At 40.0% G+C, this 17651-nt stretch overlaps 1 non-coding gene across 1 annotated transcript; it reads right to left on the bottom strand.

Moving 5' to 3' along the window:
• Nucleotides 1–5623: 5623 nt before the first annotated feature.
• LOC133299540 (small nucleolar RNA R71) lies at nt 5624–5730 on the bottom strand. The gene has a single exon (XR_009749943.1). It is a non-coding gene; the product is annotated as a small nucleolar RNA R71 (small nucleolar RNA).
• Between the last annotated feature and the right edge of the window lie 11921 nt (nt 5731–17651).

Here is a 17651-nt window from a genome sequence, read left to right as displayed (position 1 = left end):
TGCAGTGTACGGATCCCCAGAAGTTAATGTTCATTACTTATATGCTGGAGGGAGACGCTCATGAGTGGTGGACGAACACCTCTCAGGTCTATGAGATGCAGGGTCATGTTAGGACGTGGCCATTCTTTGAGGAGCTATTTCTAGGGAGGTACTTTCGTATGATGCTCAAGAGAAGAAGCAAGGGGAGTTCGAGCGGTTGATGTAGGGCTTGATGTCTTTTAATGAGTACTTAGCTAAGTTCAATGAACTGGAAAAATTTGCACAATTTAGGATTGCTATGCCTACACCGACATTCTTGGCTTCTAAGTTCCGTAGGGGACTTAATGAGCAGATAGCAGAAAGGATAGCTGGAGCGACATCAAGAGACTTTGGCACAATGATTTAGCAGTGCCGTGATATAGAGGATGTATGTGTGGTCAGCAAGGCTAAAAAGGCCAAATTATCTGAGGTGAAGGGAGTTAGTAGATCCACTTCCTGGAGAGATAAGAAGTTTGGAGGAAAGGGTAAAGGGAAGCAGTTATCTGCTAGGCAGGCGTCGAACCAGTTCAAGAGGACTTTGATGCAGGGGAGTGCAGCTAGACCTTCCACTACTCCCAGGTGTACTGGACGTGGGAGATCACATGTTGGGCCGTGTGCCACCGGTCAGATCATTTGTTTCCATTGTGGCAAGGAGGGCCACTATGCCAGAGATTGTCCTTCGTTAGCTGCTAGAGCTACAGCAGTTCAGGCGGTTCCTCTTCAGATGATTCCTTCTCCACCTACAGCGGCACCTGTTGTGCCACCAGCCATGGGCCGAGTGTATACCTTGGATCGCCAGCAGTTGGACCGAGCTTCGAACCTTGTGAGAGGTACCGTTTCTATTGGTAGTCGTGCTGTAGATGTATTATTTGACTCTGGGGCTACGCATTCTTTCATCACGACCCTGATTGCTTGAGTTTCCTATTTTTGTGCTTTCTCCACCGTTGCGGGTTACTGCCGCCACCGGAGAAAAGTGTGATACTTCCTCTGTACATCGCGATGTCGTGTTTCAGCGGGATGGCTGTGAGTACTCGGTAGATCTGATTAGATTGCCGATGGCTAATTTGGAGATAATCCTTGGCATGGACTGGTTGTCCAAGAATTGTGTGATGATTGATTGTTGTGCTAAGCGAGTGGTGATGTCTCCTTGTGATTCCCCTACCAGTTCTTCTCCTTATATTTCAGTGCTGTAGGCTAGGAGAGCCTTGAGAGCAGGGGCATTTGGTTATTTTATGTTAGGAGATTTGGTAAGTGGGACACAGGAGGATATTACCGGCATTCCTGTGGTGAGAAAATTCCTCGAGGTGTTTCCTGAGTTTCCACCACAGCGGTAGATAGAGTGCTGACCACTCAAGATACTTGATCGTGGAGAAAAAAAGCTGAGGAGAAAGGTCATAGCCATAGTCAAAGTGCAATGGGAACGAAGAACTCCAGAGGAGTGTACTTGGAAGCGGAAGGACGAGCTTCTCCGGCAATATCTCGAGTTTAGGGACAAGTATGTCTCTAATTTTGAAAACAAAATTCTTAAAAGGTGGGGTGAGTATAAGAACCTGCATCGCTAAATAATTAATTAAATAAGGTTATCGATACCGAAGCATGTATTTGATAAAGATTATGCATAATTATGATAAGATAAATGTTTAGAAAGTCGAATAATGCTTAAAGTCGCTTTTCTGACGAAAAGTGCAGATACCGATTCTGCTTCGCGGTATAGATGCGTACCGATGAACTATCCCGAAAAATTATAATAAAAATATGAATATTCCTAGAAAAATATCTAGGTAAAGGATATCAAGTTTAGAGTAAGAATAATGAGTGTTGATGCCAGAACTAATCCGAGTACGTATAAAATGTGTACTGGCAAAGTGGTACGAAAATTATAATAAAAATATGATAATTTCTAGAAAAATGGCTAGGTTCAGAAGAGGAAGTTTGAGATTAAAATAATTAGCGTTGCTATTAGAACTAATATTGACAGATTAAGTTAGTGCGCCTATAAATAGGAAGGCACAATAACCTATGTCAGAATTTTTGCATGCTTCTACATGAATGCAGCTGCTGCCTTCTGTGTTCTCCCCCTTGACACCCCTTCCCTCTTCAAGAGAACCCCAAGTGATCACCTTTCTCCTTTTTTTTCACCAAAACACTAGTGTTGAGTGTGAGCAAGCTTTGGGAGGTAGAAAGGCACCTCATTTCTGAGTTGTGGCCACAGTGTAGTGAGGGTTAGGGGCTGAATTCATTGGTTGTGGAGTGGAAGCCATTTCCTATGCATTTGAAGCTTCAAGAAGCTATTTTTGGAGAAAAAGGATCAAACTTGTGAACCATTTTCGTGACCTTGTAGTGGCAGAATCATTGAGCTGAGTAGAGAGCTCCAAGATCATCCCTCTTCTCTGTTTTGAGCCTTTGGGTATATGCTTCAACCTTTGTTCTTGAGTTTTCATGAAAAAGATCAAGTCTTGGAATGTTAAATGAGATGGTTATTTAACCAACATGAAGTACCCTAGCTTAAATGTATCTAAATATGCATGTTTGAATGTCTGGAAACACTAAAAATGGAACCTTGAAAGGATATCTTCGCGAAAATGCAAAACTGCATTCTGTCGCGAATATAGATATCTGGATATGTGCCCAGTGCTATCTGGATATTAGCCCAGTGCTATCCAGATATGGATATCCGGATATGCCCCCGAGGAATATCCGGATATTCTGGAAAATTCATAGTTTGAGTTATTCTGTCCAAACAAAAGCGTGGTTTAGGTTTTTGAACCCTATATTGGCTAGTATGAACCTCTGTAATGATCTAACTAAGTCAGAACCTAAGATATTGAAGGCTTATGGCTTTGAGAGAAGCTTACGGCCATTAAACGATAAAGGAAATATTGTCCTAATGCAATGAAATGCTAGACTATGGATATTGATGATGTGAATGTTATGAAAACAAATCATTGACTTTGCTGGACTTTGTTATTGCGTGTGACCCTTTGGACACCGAGTTGTGAGGGAGGAGTTAGCTTGACAGGTAAGCTTCTGTTCCTCGGATTGATTTGTTGTTTGTTCCACCGACCTCTATTGGAAGATGGTTTATGTTCATGATATGCTTTTATGAAAATGATATATGCCTTGATATATGTCAGAAATATGTGGATATGCCTGTTGATTACTTACACGATCAGGCTGCGACCCTGGTGTGTAAGGTATAAGGCTACGACCCTTATGTTTAATGTAATGTATAGATGTGATGTTGACAACTTATACGATCAGGCTGCAACCCTGGTGTGTAAGGCATAAGGCTACGACCCTTATGTTAGGTAGGTCGCAGACGTGTGTAATTCCTATCTTGTTTTCTGGCCAATTGAACCCCACTTACATACATCACATGAGATATGAACTTGAACATGCATCGTATTTTGCGTTTTAAACTTATTATATACTTGCAAGTGAGTGATGAACCTTTAGTTCATCATGGTTTTTAGCAGGAATTAGGATCAAATTGTGTGATTAAATGATGAAAAACAAGGTCAATGTCCTAAGATGTCAATTACAAGTTCAAGAGCTTTATTGGAAATTTGTATGATTTTTGTAGGAAAAGCAAGCTTGAAAGGCAACTGGAGAAGGAAGAAGATTCTGGAGCTCAAGAGGAGATAAATTGCCTAATGTTGAGCGCTAAAACGTCCACACTGAGCGTTTTAGCGCCCTGCTACAAGAAGAGGCCAAAACTTGCTGGTGATGAGCGCTAAAACGCCCACACAGAGCGTTTTAGCGCGCTGCTGCACTTAGAAGATGGAAAATTGCTGGTCTTGGGCGCTAAAACGGCCTGCAATAAGCGTTTTAGCGCCCTGAAGTGGAAAAAGGACTCTGGTCTCCACCGCTAAAACGTCCAAATCAAGAGTTTTAGCGTTGGAGTCAGTTAAAGTCAGTTGAGCATTCACCAAGTTTGGACGCTAAAACGGTCATTCCTTAACGTTTTAGCGTTGGATTCAGTTAAAAGCAGTTGAGCATACGTAAAGCATGGACGCTAAAACGGTCACTTATGGACGATTTAGCGCCCACATCAGTTTTCTGTTTTTAATTGTAACACTATAAAAGGCAAAGCCTTCACACTTAGTGGGATCTCTGGATCTGATATTTTCTCTCTCTCTCTTAAACTTTAGTCTGACTTCTCTCTAAATTCTCTTAGTGTTTTAGTTTTTGTATTAGGATTTCTTTGTAATAGTTTGGAGATTGAAGACTTTCAACATGGAAATGAAGTTTGATTCTTCTTCTCTTGTCTATTCCTTAGTCATGTCTGAGTAGAGTCTTTGTAGTCTGAATGCAATAGAACTCCATGATAATATTATGTTGATCTGATTAATATGATGAAGTATTTTTCATGTGTTGATTTGAGATTTTCTGATTTAATTATTTCTATCAAGGAAGTAGTGTAGAACAGGGATGTTTATATGACTTCTGTATCTGATAATCTCAACATCAGAATTCTAGTACTCAAGGGATTGATGCTAGAGTTCTGATGTAATCTTAAGACTTTAGTATTTCATGCATGTATTAAGAAAGAGATCACCAAGGGATTGGGGTTTCTGATTAATGTATCTATCAGGGTAGTAAGGGATTACATCTTGATGATAAGTAAAAGGTTGATTAACATCACATGGAAAAGAATTCATCATATGATCAGTTTTTACATGGGTTATTATGGAGGAAAGTTGTTTTCTGACTACTTGTTGTTTTATCAATTCTTAATCCATATTTATTTTGTGTCAAATTACTTACAATCAATTTTCTGGTGACAAATTATTCATGACTTTTACAAATTCTTATCTGATTCAAATTAGTTTTCTATGGTTTATTGGTGCTTGAACACAATTCCTCGTGGGAACGATCTTTACTCATCATTTTATTACTTGTACGACTAGTGCACTTGCTAAACGTCCAACAAGTTTTTGGCGCCGTTGTCGGGGAATTTGTTTTTCAACACTAACTGATACCATAGAATTCTGAGATTGAATCCTTTTATTTTCAGTATTTTAGTTTATGTTAAGTTTCTGGTCAATTTTGATTCTGGTATATGCGAGGTACACTTGATCCGAATTTGTTGTTGTATGATCCAGAATTAGAAAGGACATTGAGGAAGCACAAAAGGGCAGCCAGGCAAAGGAGACAGTTGCAAGAAATTGGTGAATCCAGTACGGTTAATCAGGAAGAGATAATGGCAGAGAATCACAGACCACCACCACCACCACCACAGAGGACACTGGGAGAGTACATGACTCCTGCAGTGATTCCTCCAATTGGGAGTGTTGTGCGCCCAACAGTGGAGCCCAACAACTTTGAATTGAAGCCTGCTTTGATACATTTGGTGCAGAAGGATCAGTTTGCTGGAACCAGTGCAGAGGACCCTTACTTGCACATAGAGAACTTTCTGTTGTTGAGTGATACTGTGAAGATAAATGGTGTCACAAGAGATGCAATTCTGTTGAGACTATTCACTCATTCACTGACGGATGATGCAAGGAGATGGCTGCAATCATTGCCACAAGGAAGTATAACAACTTGGGATGATCTGCAAACCAAGTTCTTGCAGAGGTTTTTCTCAGCATCCAAGAGGGCCAAGTTGAAGGATGAGATTACAAGCTTTAAGCAGAAAGAGTCAGAATCCATTTATGAGGCTTGGGAGAGATTCAAGACTTTGTTGAGGAAATGTCCACAGCATGGAATTGAGGCATGGCAACAAGCAGCAATCTTCCTGCAAGGAATGACCACTAACACTAGAACCTTGGTGCATGCCACTGCTGGTGGATCATTGACTACCAAGACTCCTCAAGAAGCCTTGGATATCTTTGAGTCATTGGCATCTCAGGAATTTGATAATGCCCCAGTGGCTGACAGAAGGACAGGAATCATCAGGTTGGATAGGTATGATGCTCTGTTGGCAAGGAATGATCAGCTGATGCAGACACAGAGACAACAACAACAACAGTTGGATACCCTTATTAAGCAACTCTCTTCACAAAAGGTAGCTTCTGTGGAAACCAAGAGTGTATGTGCTATCTGTGGCAAAGGCCATGTGACAGAGGAGTGTGATTATGGGGGATCACCAGAACAAGCAGAGGTGAATGGAGTGTGGTATGATCAGAATAATCAAAGGAACTACAACAATCAGGGAAGGAATGTTTATGTGCCACCATGGAAGAACAAGAATCAACACCCAGGATTCAGCTATAGTTCCAACCATCAATTGAACCCACCATTACATCCTCCACCACCACATATGAAGGAGCAGTCAAGTGATCCTGCTGCATGGGAGAAAGCGTTTGCTCAGTTATCTAAGACAACTCAGGATTATATCCAGGGGTCTAATTCATTCAGGGAAGAGACAACTGCATTCATGCAGGAGACCAGAACTTCTTTCAGAAATCAGGAAGCATCAATCAGAAATTTGGAGACCCAGATTGGTCAATTATCAAGACAAATATCAGAGAGACCACAAGGGAAATTTCCAGGTGATACATTAGTGAATCCTAAGGAGCACTGTAAAGCAATTATGACAAGAAGTGGGTTGGTACTTCAACCAGTGAAAAAGAATGTGGAAAATAAAAAGAATGAAGAAGAGGTTGTGGTTGAAGATGTAGTCTCTGATGATGAAGTAGAGAAGATGAGAAATGAGGAAAGTGAGAAGGAAGTAGTTGTTAGAGATGTTATAGTTGGAATTGAGAAAGAAGAGGAAGGGAAGGACAATAAGAATGAAGGAGAGGTAGAAGTTGGTAAAAATGCTTCCCCACAAAAGATGATGAAGTGGGAAAAGAAGAAGATGGCTGACAAGAAAGAACAGCCAGTTATTTTATCTCCCTATGCTAGAGTTCCCTACCCTCAAAGGTTGAAGCAAGAGATTCAGAAACAGCACTATGCAAGATTTCTGGATATCTTCAAAAATTTACAAATTAACATACCATTTTCTGAAGCACTGGAAAATATGCCTCACTATGCAAAGTTCATGAAGGATCTTCTTACTAAGAAGAGGAAATTAACTGATGGTGAGACAGTGGCCCTAACAGCAGAGTGTAGTGCCCTAATCCAGAAGAAGCTTCCAACAAAAATGAAAGATCCTGGAAGCTTCAGTATCTCTATTGCTATAAGAGATGTGGAGGTGGGAAAGGCATTGTGCGATTTGGGAGCCAGTATAAACTTGATGCCATTGACAGTATGTAGAGCTTTGGGAATCAACACTTTGAAGGAGACCAATCTTATTCTGCATCTTGCAGATAGATCTATCAAGAGGCCTGAAGGTGTGGTTGAAGATGTCTTGGTCAAGGTAGACAAGTTTATCTTTCCAGTGGATTTTGTGATTCTTGACATGGAGGAAGAGGATACAGAAAGTCCTCTATTGTTAGGAAGACCCTTTTTAGCAACTGCAAGATCTTTGATAGATGTTGAACAAGGAAAGTTGTTGCTAAGGGTGGATGAGGAAACAATCACAATTGATGTATTTGAAACTATCAAGCACCCTGTTGATGTGGGGGATTGTTTTAGATTGGATGTGATACAGGAGGTTGTGGAAGAAGTGAATAAAGAAGAAGAATTCCCAGTTGAGGAAGAAAGATCAGAAGAAGAGACAGGTACAGAAGATTACCAAGAAGAGCCAGAAGTGGAAGAGCTTGAGAAGAAGATTGATGACATTCCAAAAGGAGAACCTAAGGTAGAACTTAAAGAATTACCTTCACATTTGAAGTATGTGTTCCTTGGGGATGATCAAACATATCCAGCAATCATTAATGCAATGTTGTCTGATGAGGAAGAAGGAAAGTTGATTGAAGTACTTAAGAAGAATAAGCTGGCAATTGGTTGGCAATTTTCTGATCTCAAGGGTATCAATCCTTCCTTCTGCACCCATAAAATATTGATGGAAGAAGAGGTCAAACCAGTAAGGCAACCACAGAGGAGACTCAACCCCACTATGAAGGAGGTAGTGAGGAAGGAGGTTGTGAAGTTGCTTGATGCTGGGATGATTTACCCTATTTCAGACAGTGCTTGGGTGAGTCCTGTGCAGACAGTGCCCAAGAAAGGGGGGATGACTGTGGTGAAAAATGAGAATAATGAACTGATTCCCACAAGGACAATCACTGGTTGGAGAATGTGTATTGACTATCGGAGGTTGAACAAGGCAACCAGGAAGGATCATTTTCCACTTCCTTTCTTGGATCAGATGCTAGAGAGGTTGGCAGGACATGCTTTCTATTGTTTCTTGGATGGTTATTCAGGGTACAATCAGATAGCTGTGGCACCAGAGGACCAGGAGAAGACCGCATTTACATGTCCATATGGAATTTTCGCATATCGGAGGATGCCTTTTGGTCTATGCAATGCTCCTGCCACTTTCCAAAGGTGCATGCTTTCCATTTTCTCTGATATGGTAGAGGAATGTATAGAAATATTTATGGATGATTTTTCTGTATTTGGGTCTGATTTTAATGTATGTCTGAAAAACTTAGATTCTGTCTTAAAAAGATGCCGGGACTGTAATTTGGTTTTGAACTGGGAGAAATGTCACTTCATGGTGACAGAAGGTATCGTTCTTGGACACAAGGTGTCTATAACAGGAATAGAAGTGGATAGGGCAAAAATTTCTGTGATTGAGAAACTCCCTCCACCTGTTAATGTTAAGGGTGTGAGGAGTTTTCTTGGTCATGCAGGATTTTATAGGCGGTTCATAAAAGATTTTTCAAAAATTGCCAAGCCCTTATGCAAGTTATTGGTCAAGGACCAAGAGTTCCTGTTTGATGATGAATGTCTGCATGCATTTCATGTTTTGAAAGAAAAGTTGACCACTGCACCTATCATGATGGCACCTGATTTCTCATTACCATTTGAATTAATGTGTGATGCCAGTGACTATGCTGTAGGAGTGGTACTAGGCCAAAGAGTGAATAAATTGTTGCATGTCATTTACTATGCCAGTAAGATCTTAAATGATGCACAAAAGAATTATGCTACTACAGAAAAAGAATTACTGGAAATTGTGTATGCATTTGACAAATTCAGGTCATATCTGTTAGGATCAAAAGTTATTGTTTACACTGACCATGCAACATTAAAGTATTTGTTTAAGTAAGCAGGATGCTAAACCCAGGTTGCTCCGCTGGATGTTACTGTTGCAAGAGTTTGAGGTAGAGATCAAGGACAAAAAGGGAGTTGAAAACTTGGTGGCTGATCACTTATCCAGGATTACAGAAAAAGAGCTTCAAGAAGGACCGAAAGTAGTGATCAGAGAAGAGTTTCCTGATGAACATGTTTTGGCAATATGTGCTGTCACAGAGATGGTTGGGGATAAAGTCTTATCTATCAGTACCCCACCATGGTTTGCTAATTTCGCCAACTATAAAGCTGCTGGATTGATGCCTAAGGATTTCACATGGCAACAGAGGAAGAAATTTCTGCATGATGTTAAGAGATACATTTGGGATGAGCCATATCTTTTCTATAGATGTTCAGATAGTGTGATCGGACGGTGTATTCCAGAGGAAGAACAGAAGGATGTGTTGTGGCATTGTCATGGTTCTGCATATGGTGGACATTTTGCAGGTGAGAGAACTGCAGCAAAAGTATTGTTGAGTGGCTTCTACTGGCCCACCTTATACAAGGATGCAAAGAAGTTTGTGGAGGCATGTGACAACTGTCAGAGAACTGGGAATATTTCTAGGCGACATGAGATGCCGTTGAACAATATCCAGGAAGTGGAGATATTTGATGTTTGGGGTATGGATTTTATGGGACCTTTCCCTTCTTCCTACTCTAACAAGTACATATTGGTGGCAGTTGACTATGTTTCTGTAACATCCCACGTAATTAGGAAAAATATATAAAATACGATAAGGCATGAGAATGCAAGTGAGAGAATTTGAATTACATATAATATACGTTGGTCTTCGAATTATTTTGCTATTAGTATGGAATTAATTTAAATTAGGGACTCATTTGAATAACCAGGGTAAATGAATAATTAATTACAAGAATAAGTGAGTACCTATTAGGCATGTGAAACTTTTATTATAAATGTATAAATAAAGGTAATGGTAACATGTAGAAGGAATTAAAATCATTTACAAGACAGGGAACTTAGTAACTCTTGGGCTAGTCATAAAATAACAAAGCAATTGAATTTGTAAACTCATGATTCCTAAGCCTAGTGGGCCGAACTTATAGGGCCTTAAGAAACATCCATGAGTCAGCCCAAGCTCATTCACTCTTTGCCCTAATCTTATCCCAACTTAAGAGATCCCATCATGGCAGTCTCCCATTGGTTGAAATCTCCACATGGCAAGAACCCCACCTTCTCTCCTTTGTGCGTCTAGGATAGTGAAATAGGAAACAAAAATTCTGTTTAAGTTCATTTAGGCAAACCAAGTCAGCCTCTCTTTACTTCTTTCATCACATGCGCTTAGGGAGCTCCAAAAAGAAGTCTGATTGCTTGATGCTTTGAATAAATTTTTCAGCTTTAATTCAAAACTTGTTCAGCCCCTAGCATGCATCCAATAAGAGAAGAGAACGCAGTTTGCATGCTATCTCATTGGCTGGAACACCTCACCCTCTCAGCCGTTGAAAGGAGTAGAAAGTATTGAACAAATTCTGTTTGGTATAGTCTTTATATTCTGTATCAAAACTCCTCTCCTCTTACCCCTCATGCGCTGATTTCTGTAGAAAAGAATACAGACTGAAGTCTTAAACCAGAAACAACAACAAACCCAGCAAAATCATCCCCTTCCTTCAACTTAATAAACCGTGACTTTAGTGAAGTTGGGACATCAAGAAAAAAAAAAGAAAAAGAAAATTAACAAACCATCCTTTCTTTCTCTCTTAAAACCGAGAGCTCCAAGAGCAAGAAGTCAGAATAATTCAACGCCTCTTCTCTCTTCCTTTGCTGGCCGAAAACCATTCTCAAAGAGGTGTGTGTTTGCTACCCTCTTATCATTTCCTATTCCAAATACGGTTCTCATGGGGTCTGGTTTGTTGTTTAAAAAAGTTTTTGTTTAGGGAAGCCTTCATATTCCTTGTACGCTGCTAGGTTGGACCGTGTGGAGCTTTGGGTAGTAGAAGCTCTCCATTTTTAGAGTTGATTTCTTGGTTGTGGGCGAGGAACAGTAAGTGATTTCCCTGTGTTCTTACTGTTTGCGTTCTTGCTGTTCAGTTTTGTTTATATTAGGAAGAATGAAAAAAAAATTCTGTTGAAAACATTGGCCGATTAATGAGCAGCCTAGCAAGTTTTAGTCTAGAAAATTTATACCTTGTATTTCTGCTTTAAAAATTCGATGGACCCTGGTGATAAGCATGAAAAATAAACGTTGGATAACCTTGTAATCAATTTTGGGCTGTTACAAATTAAATAACAAAACAGCATCCTTGGACCTTTTTTTTAGCGCACTCAATATGGAGTAAATGCATTAGAATAAGTCATCTTAAATGGTTGGTACATGAAACCGATTCTGACTTGAATTATGTCTCTGAGAATTCATGAAACAATGCAATTTGAACAGCATGATTAGGCTCTTGTAGTGTACTAGGTATGAGGAAGTTGAATTTTTGAATAAGCTCCCAATTAATGCATAGACAAGCCCATTCTATCTTGGTAAAATTCTGATATATATTAGGTTTTCTTGAAATAAAAATACAGTATGAGTTTAGGCCCTCCTGCACGTCATTCAATCTTGTAGAATTACAAATTTGAATAAATTGTCATGAACTCCTATGTGATAAACCGATGCTGACTGGTCTAGGAAACTTGAAAATCCTTGCTGTAAAACTTCGGTAAAGAATTAAGTGAAATCAAAATATCTTTGAGAAAAAGGGACCCTAATGGCCGAATGGGTGCAAAAGCATTTAAGCATGGAAAAATTGTTGATAATTGATTGGAATGGTTGGAATGTATTCTGATTTTGTTATGCCTCTAAATTAGGTGCGAAAAATCATTGAGACTTGGACTGTTTCACTGCTTATTGGTAAATTAATTTTCGATGTGCGAGGTATGTGTTAGGCGGTATTACCTTCTGTGACTGCTAGCTAGTACATGGATTGTGAACGTTGCTCTCATGATTTGGATTCGAATTATGTATAAGTCATTCGTATGCTATTCTTGAATATGATATGCTGGATATTCTGTTTTGAAAAGTAAATATATTCAGCAACTTGATATTGGAAATCCATGGTGTATATGCCATTCTGATTATTATTTAGTCATGCATACTCATGTCATAATTTTTAGATTTTTGTTTGTGTGCGAACCACGGCATAGCATACATGCATAAATTTCATGTTGTTTTCTGAATTAAAAATAAGTATGAAAAGTAAGCATACGTTTGAGCACGCATCATATAGGCATCCCTCCGGTACCAGGGTATGGGACACTTGGCTTCAGTCCGCTTAGGTACAGTTGGAACCCTTCTGAGGAGCCACCCAGGGTACTCCACTGTTCTGTTAGTGTTACATGCATAGTAGTGCTATGAACGTACACTTCTGGCGTTATATACGCACAATGATTATGATTTAGTGATACGTGCACCGTAGTGCTATGAACGTACACTTCTGGCGTTATATACGCACTATGATTATGCTTAGTATTTGTCGGATTTGAACTGATGATGCGACTGCTTTGTAATTCTGTATTTAGTTAGTACTGTTGCATTACTGGTTTTGTTGCCACACTACTGGGATTTCTCTCACCCCTTTGGGGCTGCTATTTTTACAAAATGGCAGGAGGACGTGAAAGCTTTTGAGGACTTGGATATTTGTTGTTGGCTTCTACTGTTTTGGGCATGCTACTATTGATGTGATATTTTATGGATGATTGTATGAAATTGAGAAACTTTTATTACTGTGAAATATGATTTTATTATTGCATTACGATTTTATGACCAGCAAGTATTATGGGAACAGATGTTGAAATGTTTGCGAAAAGGATTTTGACATGTTATCTAAATGCTGAGTTTTGAAAAGTCTTTGCGAGCACTTTATACGTTGTCGTACTGGGGCTACGGACCTCCGATTTTCTTATAATTTATATGCACGCGTAGCCCCAGGTGTCTAGTTTCATTATATGTAAACCTTGCAAAGAAATTTTGAAAGCTAGATTTATTATGAATTTTACCAGCCAGGACGTTTGTGATATTTTCACTGTTTTATCTCTTATTTTGCGAGTTATGTTTCGAGGGGCAAACGAACTCCAAATCACTATTATTTTATATGAACGTGAAGCCTCAGATGTCTAGTTTCCAGATTACAAAGAATATATTTTTGAATCGTTGAACTGGATTTTATACGAATTTTAAAGACAGCAAGGTCTATCAGGAAATTTATATTTTTAATAAGTTTAAGAAAATTTGTGTACTCTGATTTTTGTAATCAACCAGATCCCCTCTTTTGTTTTAATTGGCAATGTAAAAGCGAAATTTCTTATCAGTCTCTAAAATACTATTAAAGAACTCTAATTCCGCTTAGCAAACAACTCTCTTGGAGGCCTACAAGAGAGGGTGTTACAGTTTCCAAATGGGTTGAGGCCATAGCTACAACAACCAATGATTCCAGAGTTGTGATTGCTTTTCTGAGGAAGCATATATTTTCAAGATTTGGAGTCCCTAGAGCTATCATTAGTGATGGGGGCACTCATTTTGATAATAGGATGGTGGAGTATGCCTTGGCTAAGTATGGGGTGAGGCACAAAATAAGCACTCTATACCACCCACAGACTTGTGGTCAGGTTGAGATTTCCAACAGGGAATTGAAGAGAATATTGGAGAAGACTGTTGGGAATGCTACGACCCAGTGGTCCAAGAAACTTGATGACACTTTATGGGCGTATAGGACCTCTTTCAAAACTCCTATTGGGATGTCTCCATTTCAGTTGCTGTTTGGAAAAGCATGCCATTTGCCAGTTGGATTGGAGCACAAGGCTTTGTGGGCTGTGAGGTATCTGAATTTTGATTCCAAAGCAGCGGGATAGAAAAGATTATTACAGCTGGATGAATTGGATGAGTTTCGTTTGTCTGCTTATGAAAGTGCCAGTTTGTATAAGGAAAAGACAAAGCTAAGGCATGATAGGAAGATCACACCTAGAGACTTCAAGGTGGGGGATCAAGTACTTCTGTTCAATTCCAGGTTGAAGCTGTTCCAGGGAAGTTAAAGTCTAGATGGTATGGACCGTTTGTGGTAAAAGACATGAAACCATATGGGGCTGTAGAAATCAGTTCTTTGGATTCAGACAGAAGTTTTACAGTCAATGGTCAACGATTGAAGTTATATGTTGGAAGTGCTGTGGATAGGCAACTACTGACAGTTGCTCTATTAGAGGTAAAATAGATCATACCCGTCAGGCTCGCGACGTTAAACACGCGCTGAGTGGGAGGCAACCCACTGTACTAGGTATGTAATTCCATGTTCATACCATATCCATAAGATGAAGAAGTAAAGGGGGAAAAATTTTGAAAAAAATCAAAGAAATTTTTTTTGCTACGTGCTGGGCGCTAAAATGTTAATCCTGACCGTTTAGCGTCCCTAGAGTTGCATCATTATGAAACTCTCTGGTTGTGCGCGCTAAGACGTTCACTATGAGCGTTTTAGCGTTCACCAACAACACCAATACAGGCACTCTGGCCAACCGTGCTAAAGCGCTAATTCTGACCGTTTTAACGCTGTGCTGCACAAAGTGTGCATTTTTCTCTGGACAAGGACGCTAAAGCGCTGGTCAGCCAACGTTTTAGCGCCCTGTCACTAATTCGACATAACACGGTTTCTCCTCTCTTTTTCTTTTACATTCTTCCTTCCCTTTATTTTCCACAACTGGTTTATGCTCTAACATTGGTATCATCATTCTTCATAGTTTCCTCCACATCCTCTCATCAACATCACGGTATGTCTCTCATCTCTTTTCTCTCCATCATATATCATATCTGAATCATAGATCTTATTGGGGCATTTTCTAGGGTATTTCACATGTTGATTTCCTGCATCATTCTTAGGATTGCATGTTGATATTAGTTTTATTTGTATTATTCTACTGGTTCTATTGCCTTTGTCTGATATTTTGGGGATGGGAGAGTTCTCCAAATTGTTTTACACAACATATCCAGCGCACACACACACAAGGTGTTCGTGGAAATGACTGACCCAAAAATTGGCCTGGCGTTAAAATGTTTGGTTTCAACGTTTTAGCGCCCGTCCAGTTTTTACACACGTTTAAGGCCAGGACACTAAAACGCTCAGTGTGACTGATGGTCCTCAAGAGTTGAGGCCCATTAAGTGTAAATTGTTCTACAAAACCCATGTTTTGGTTATAAATCACTCGCTTCAACCTTCTTCTTTCCATATAGAGCAACTGTTTTGAATAGTGGACCAGAGCAATACCGAAAGTGGGAGTTCAGGTAGACCTGGAGAAAATTTAACATTATCTTTTTCACATATGAATATTGGGTTAGTTTTCTTTGTTCAGGACACCTAAGGCCCATCAGAAGGAACCACAAAATGAAGAGAGAAGAAGGAGTGTTGCGCAGAGAGAAAAAATAAAGCCTGCTGTAGTACAACAGCAGTCAAAGGAAGCAATGGGAAGCCGCCACGTCAGCCACAACAGAGAAGGTGGAGGTGCTACCTCTGCTACAGTACGAAAGCAAAGAAGCTGAGCAATCAAAAGCCGCCACGTCAGTTGCAGCAGAAGGAGTGGAGGTGCCTCCCTGAATCCGATACTCCCACTCACAAAGGGAGCCAAAAACAAGGGGGACCACTTCCATTTAAGGCCAAGCTGGCGAAAAGCAAGGCTACCATTGCAGAGGATTTCTATTCGGAGCTGAGCTGGCAAGAAGCAAAGCTACCATTGGAGAGGATTTAAACGAAGCACGACCCTTGATGAAAGGAACAATGAAGATCAAATGAAGAATCCTATAAAAGGAACAAGCAATCCTCATAAAGAAGATCATCAGCGCCCATCCTAGGACTCGTCATCTCTTTGTTTTCTTTTTGTAAAAATGCTCACTAGGAGCTAACTTCCTCTAAGTAGGTGAGGGTTCCATAGAAGTAATCCCTTTTGTCTCAGGATAACTTTGTAAGGAACACATATTTTATAAATGAATTTTGAGTTGCTCTTTGGTTTAATTTATTGATTTTGTGAAACCCTTTGGGCTGGCAACCTCATCCCGGGACCACTCGGTTGATGAAACACTGACAAGGGCGTGTGGAGCATTCTCAAGATCCTGGGGTAGTTTAGCCTGAAGAAAGGAGGGAGAAACACCTGGAATAGGGAGCACTGCCATGTGAATCCATGCTCTTTTGAGAAGGCAGCATGCTTTCCTTGCATATAACTCCAAGTACTATGGAGTGACGTGGAGAGTAAGGCCTTACCCTCTGCTTACCTATAGCAAAACAAGGGAAGGAGCAAAATCCACTTGTAAAATATGCTACCAAGCAGGGTTAACCAAAGGGATGAAAACATGGAACCCGTAACACCTACTTGACTTTTTCTGAAATTAATCTTAACTCAAACTTTATCACAACCTTTTCCTCACGATAACGGAACTGTGTTTTACTAGCTGATGCTCTTACTTTCATTTCGTTGACTGCTCTTGAAGTTACTTAAATTGATGCCTTTTTATTCGATGACCGTGCTAAGTTATTCACTGCTCTGATCTGGTTCAGAATGGTTAACATTGTTTAACTAGCTGCCCAGAGATTGCTCTTTGTGAAGCTTAGCTGAGAATAGTACTTTCTTTTATTGCTCCATTTTACAAATTAAGTTTCCTTTAGCGCTTCTTACTTCACAACTGCTCCCTGAGGACGATAAATCTGGGGCTACAATACCCTATATTGCTTGACACGTACGCTTGCGTATAGTTGAAGAGGGTTGCTCTTAGTTAGAGTAGATTGCTCCTATTGGCAATCCTGATTATTACTCTGCACTCTTGCTCTCTGAATAGATATTCCCGAGCAGCTCTCGGTTCGACCAAGCAATTGGCGCCGTTGGCGGGGATCATTTGGCAAGAAAAGGCGTTTTTAAGGAAACATTTTTTTTGTTTAATTGTAGTCTTTTACTTTTGATAGACCTCCTCCATTTGTATGAGCACAGAACCTACAGAACTTGGACTAGGAATAGTACTTTTTGATCCAGAACCCGAGAGAACCTTTAGAAATAGAAGAAGAGTTCAAAGGTTGAGAAACATTACAATAGCGAAGGTTGTAAACAATGATAACAATGGAAATCATAATCATGAGCCTGAACAAGGACCGAATGAAGGAAGAGGGCCATCATTGAATGATATGGCTGCTCCCTTCAGAAATGGTCCAGAACGAGGCTATGTTCCCCCTCCTTTGAATATCCCGAACTTTGAAATGAAACCTGCAATGTTCCAAATGATTATGAACGCTGGTCAGTTCCATGGACTACCCATGGAAGACCCTCACAGTCATTTGGACAATTTCACTGAGATAGTTGATAATTTCAAAGTTCATGGTATTTCGGAAGAAAACATGCGGATGCGGCTTTTTCCATTTTCCTTAGCTGGAAAAGCCAAAGAATGGAGGAGAACATTGCCCCCAAACTCCATCACCAGTTGGGAGCAATTGGCGGAACAGTTTGTTACCCGATTTTTCTCCCAAGCAAAACAAGCCCA

This window comes from Gastrolobium bilobum, unplaced genomic scaffold (genome assembly GCF_033153095.1).
Source record: "Gastrolobium bilobum isolate Gb01-03AN ecotype WA unplaced genomic scaffold, APGP_CSIRO_Gbil_v1 utg300947, whole genome shotgun sequence".
In the NCBI taxonomy this organism is placed as follows: domain Eukaryota; kingdom Viridiplantae; phylum Streptophyta; class Magnoliopsida; order Fabales; family Fabaceae; genus Gastrolobium; species Gastrolobium bilobum.
The sequence above is the reverse complement of the archived record's forward strand: the minus strand, read 5'-3'. Positions and strand labels throughout refer to the sequence as shown.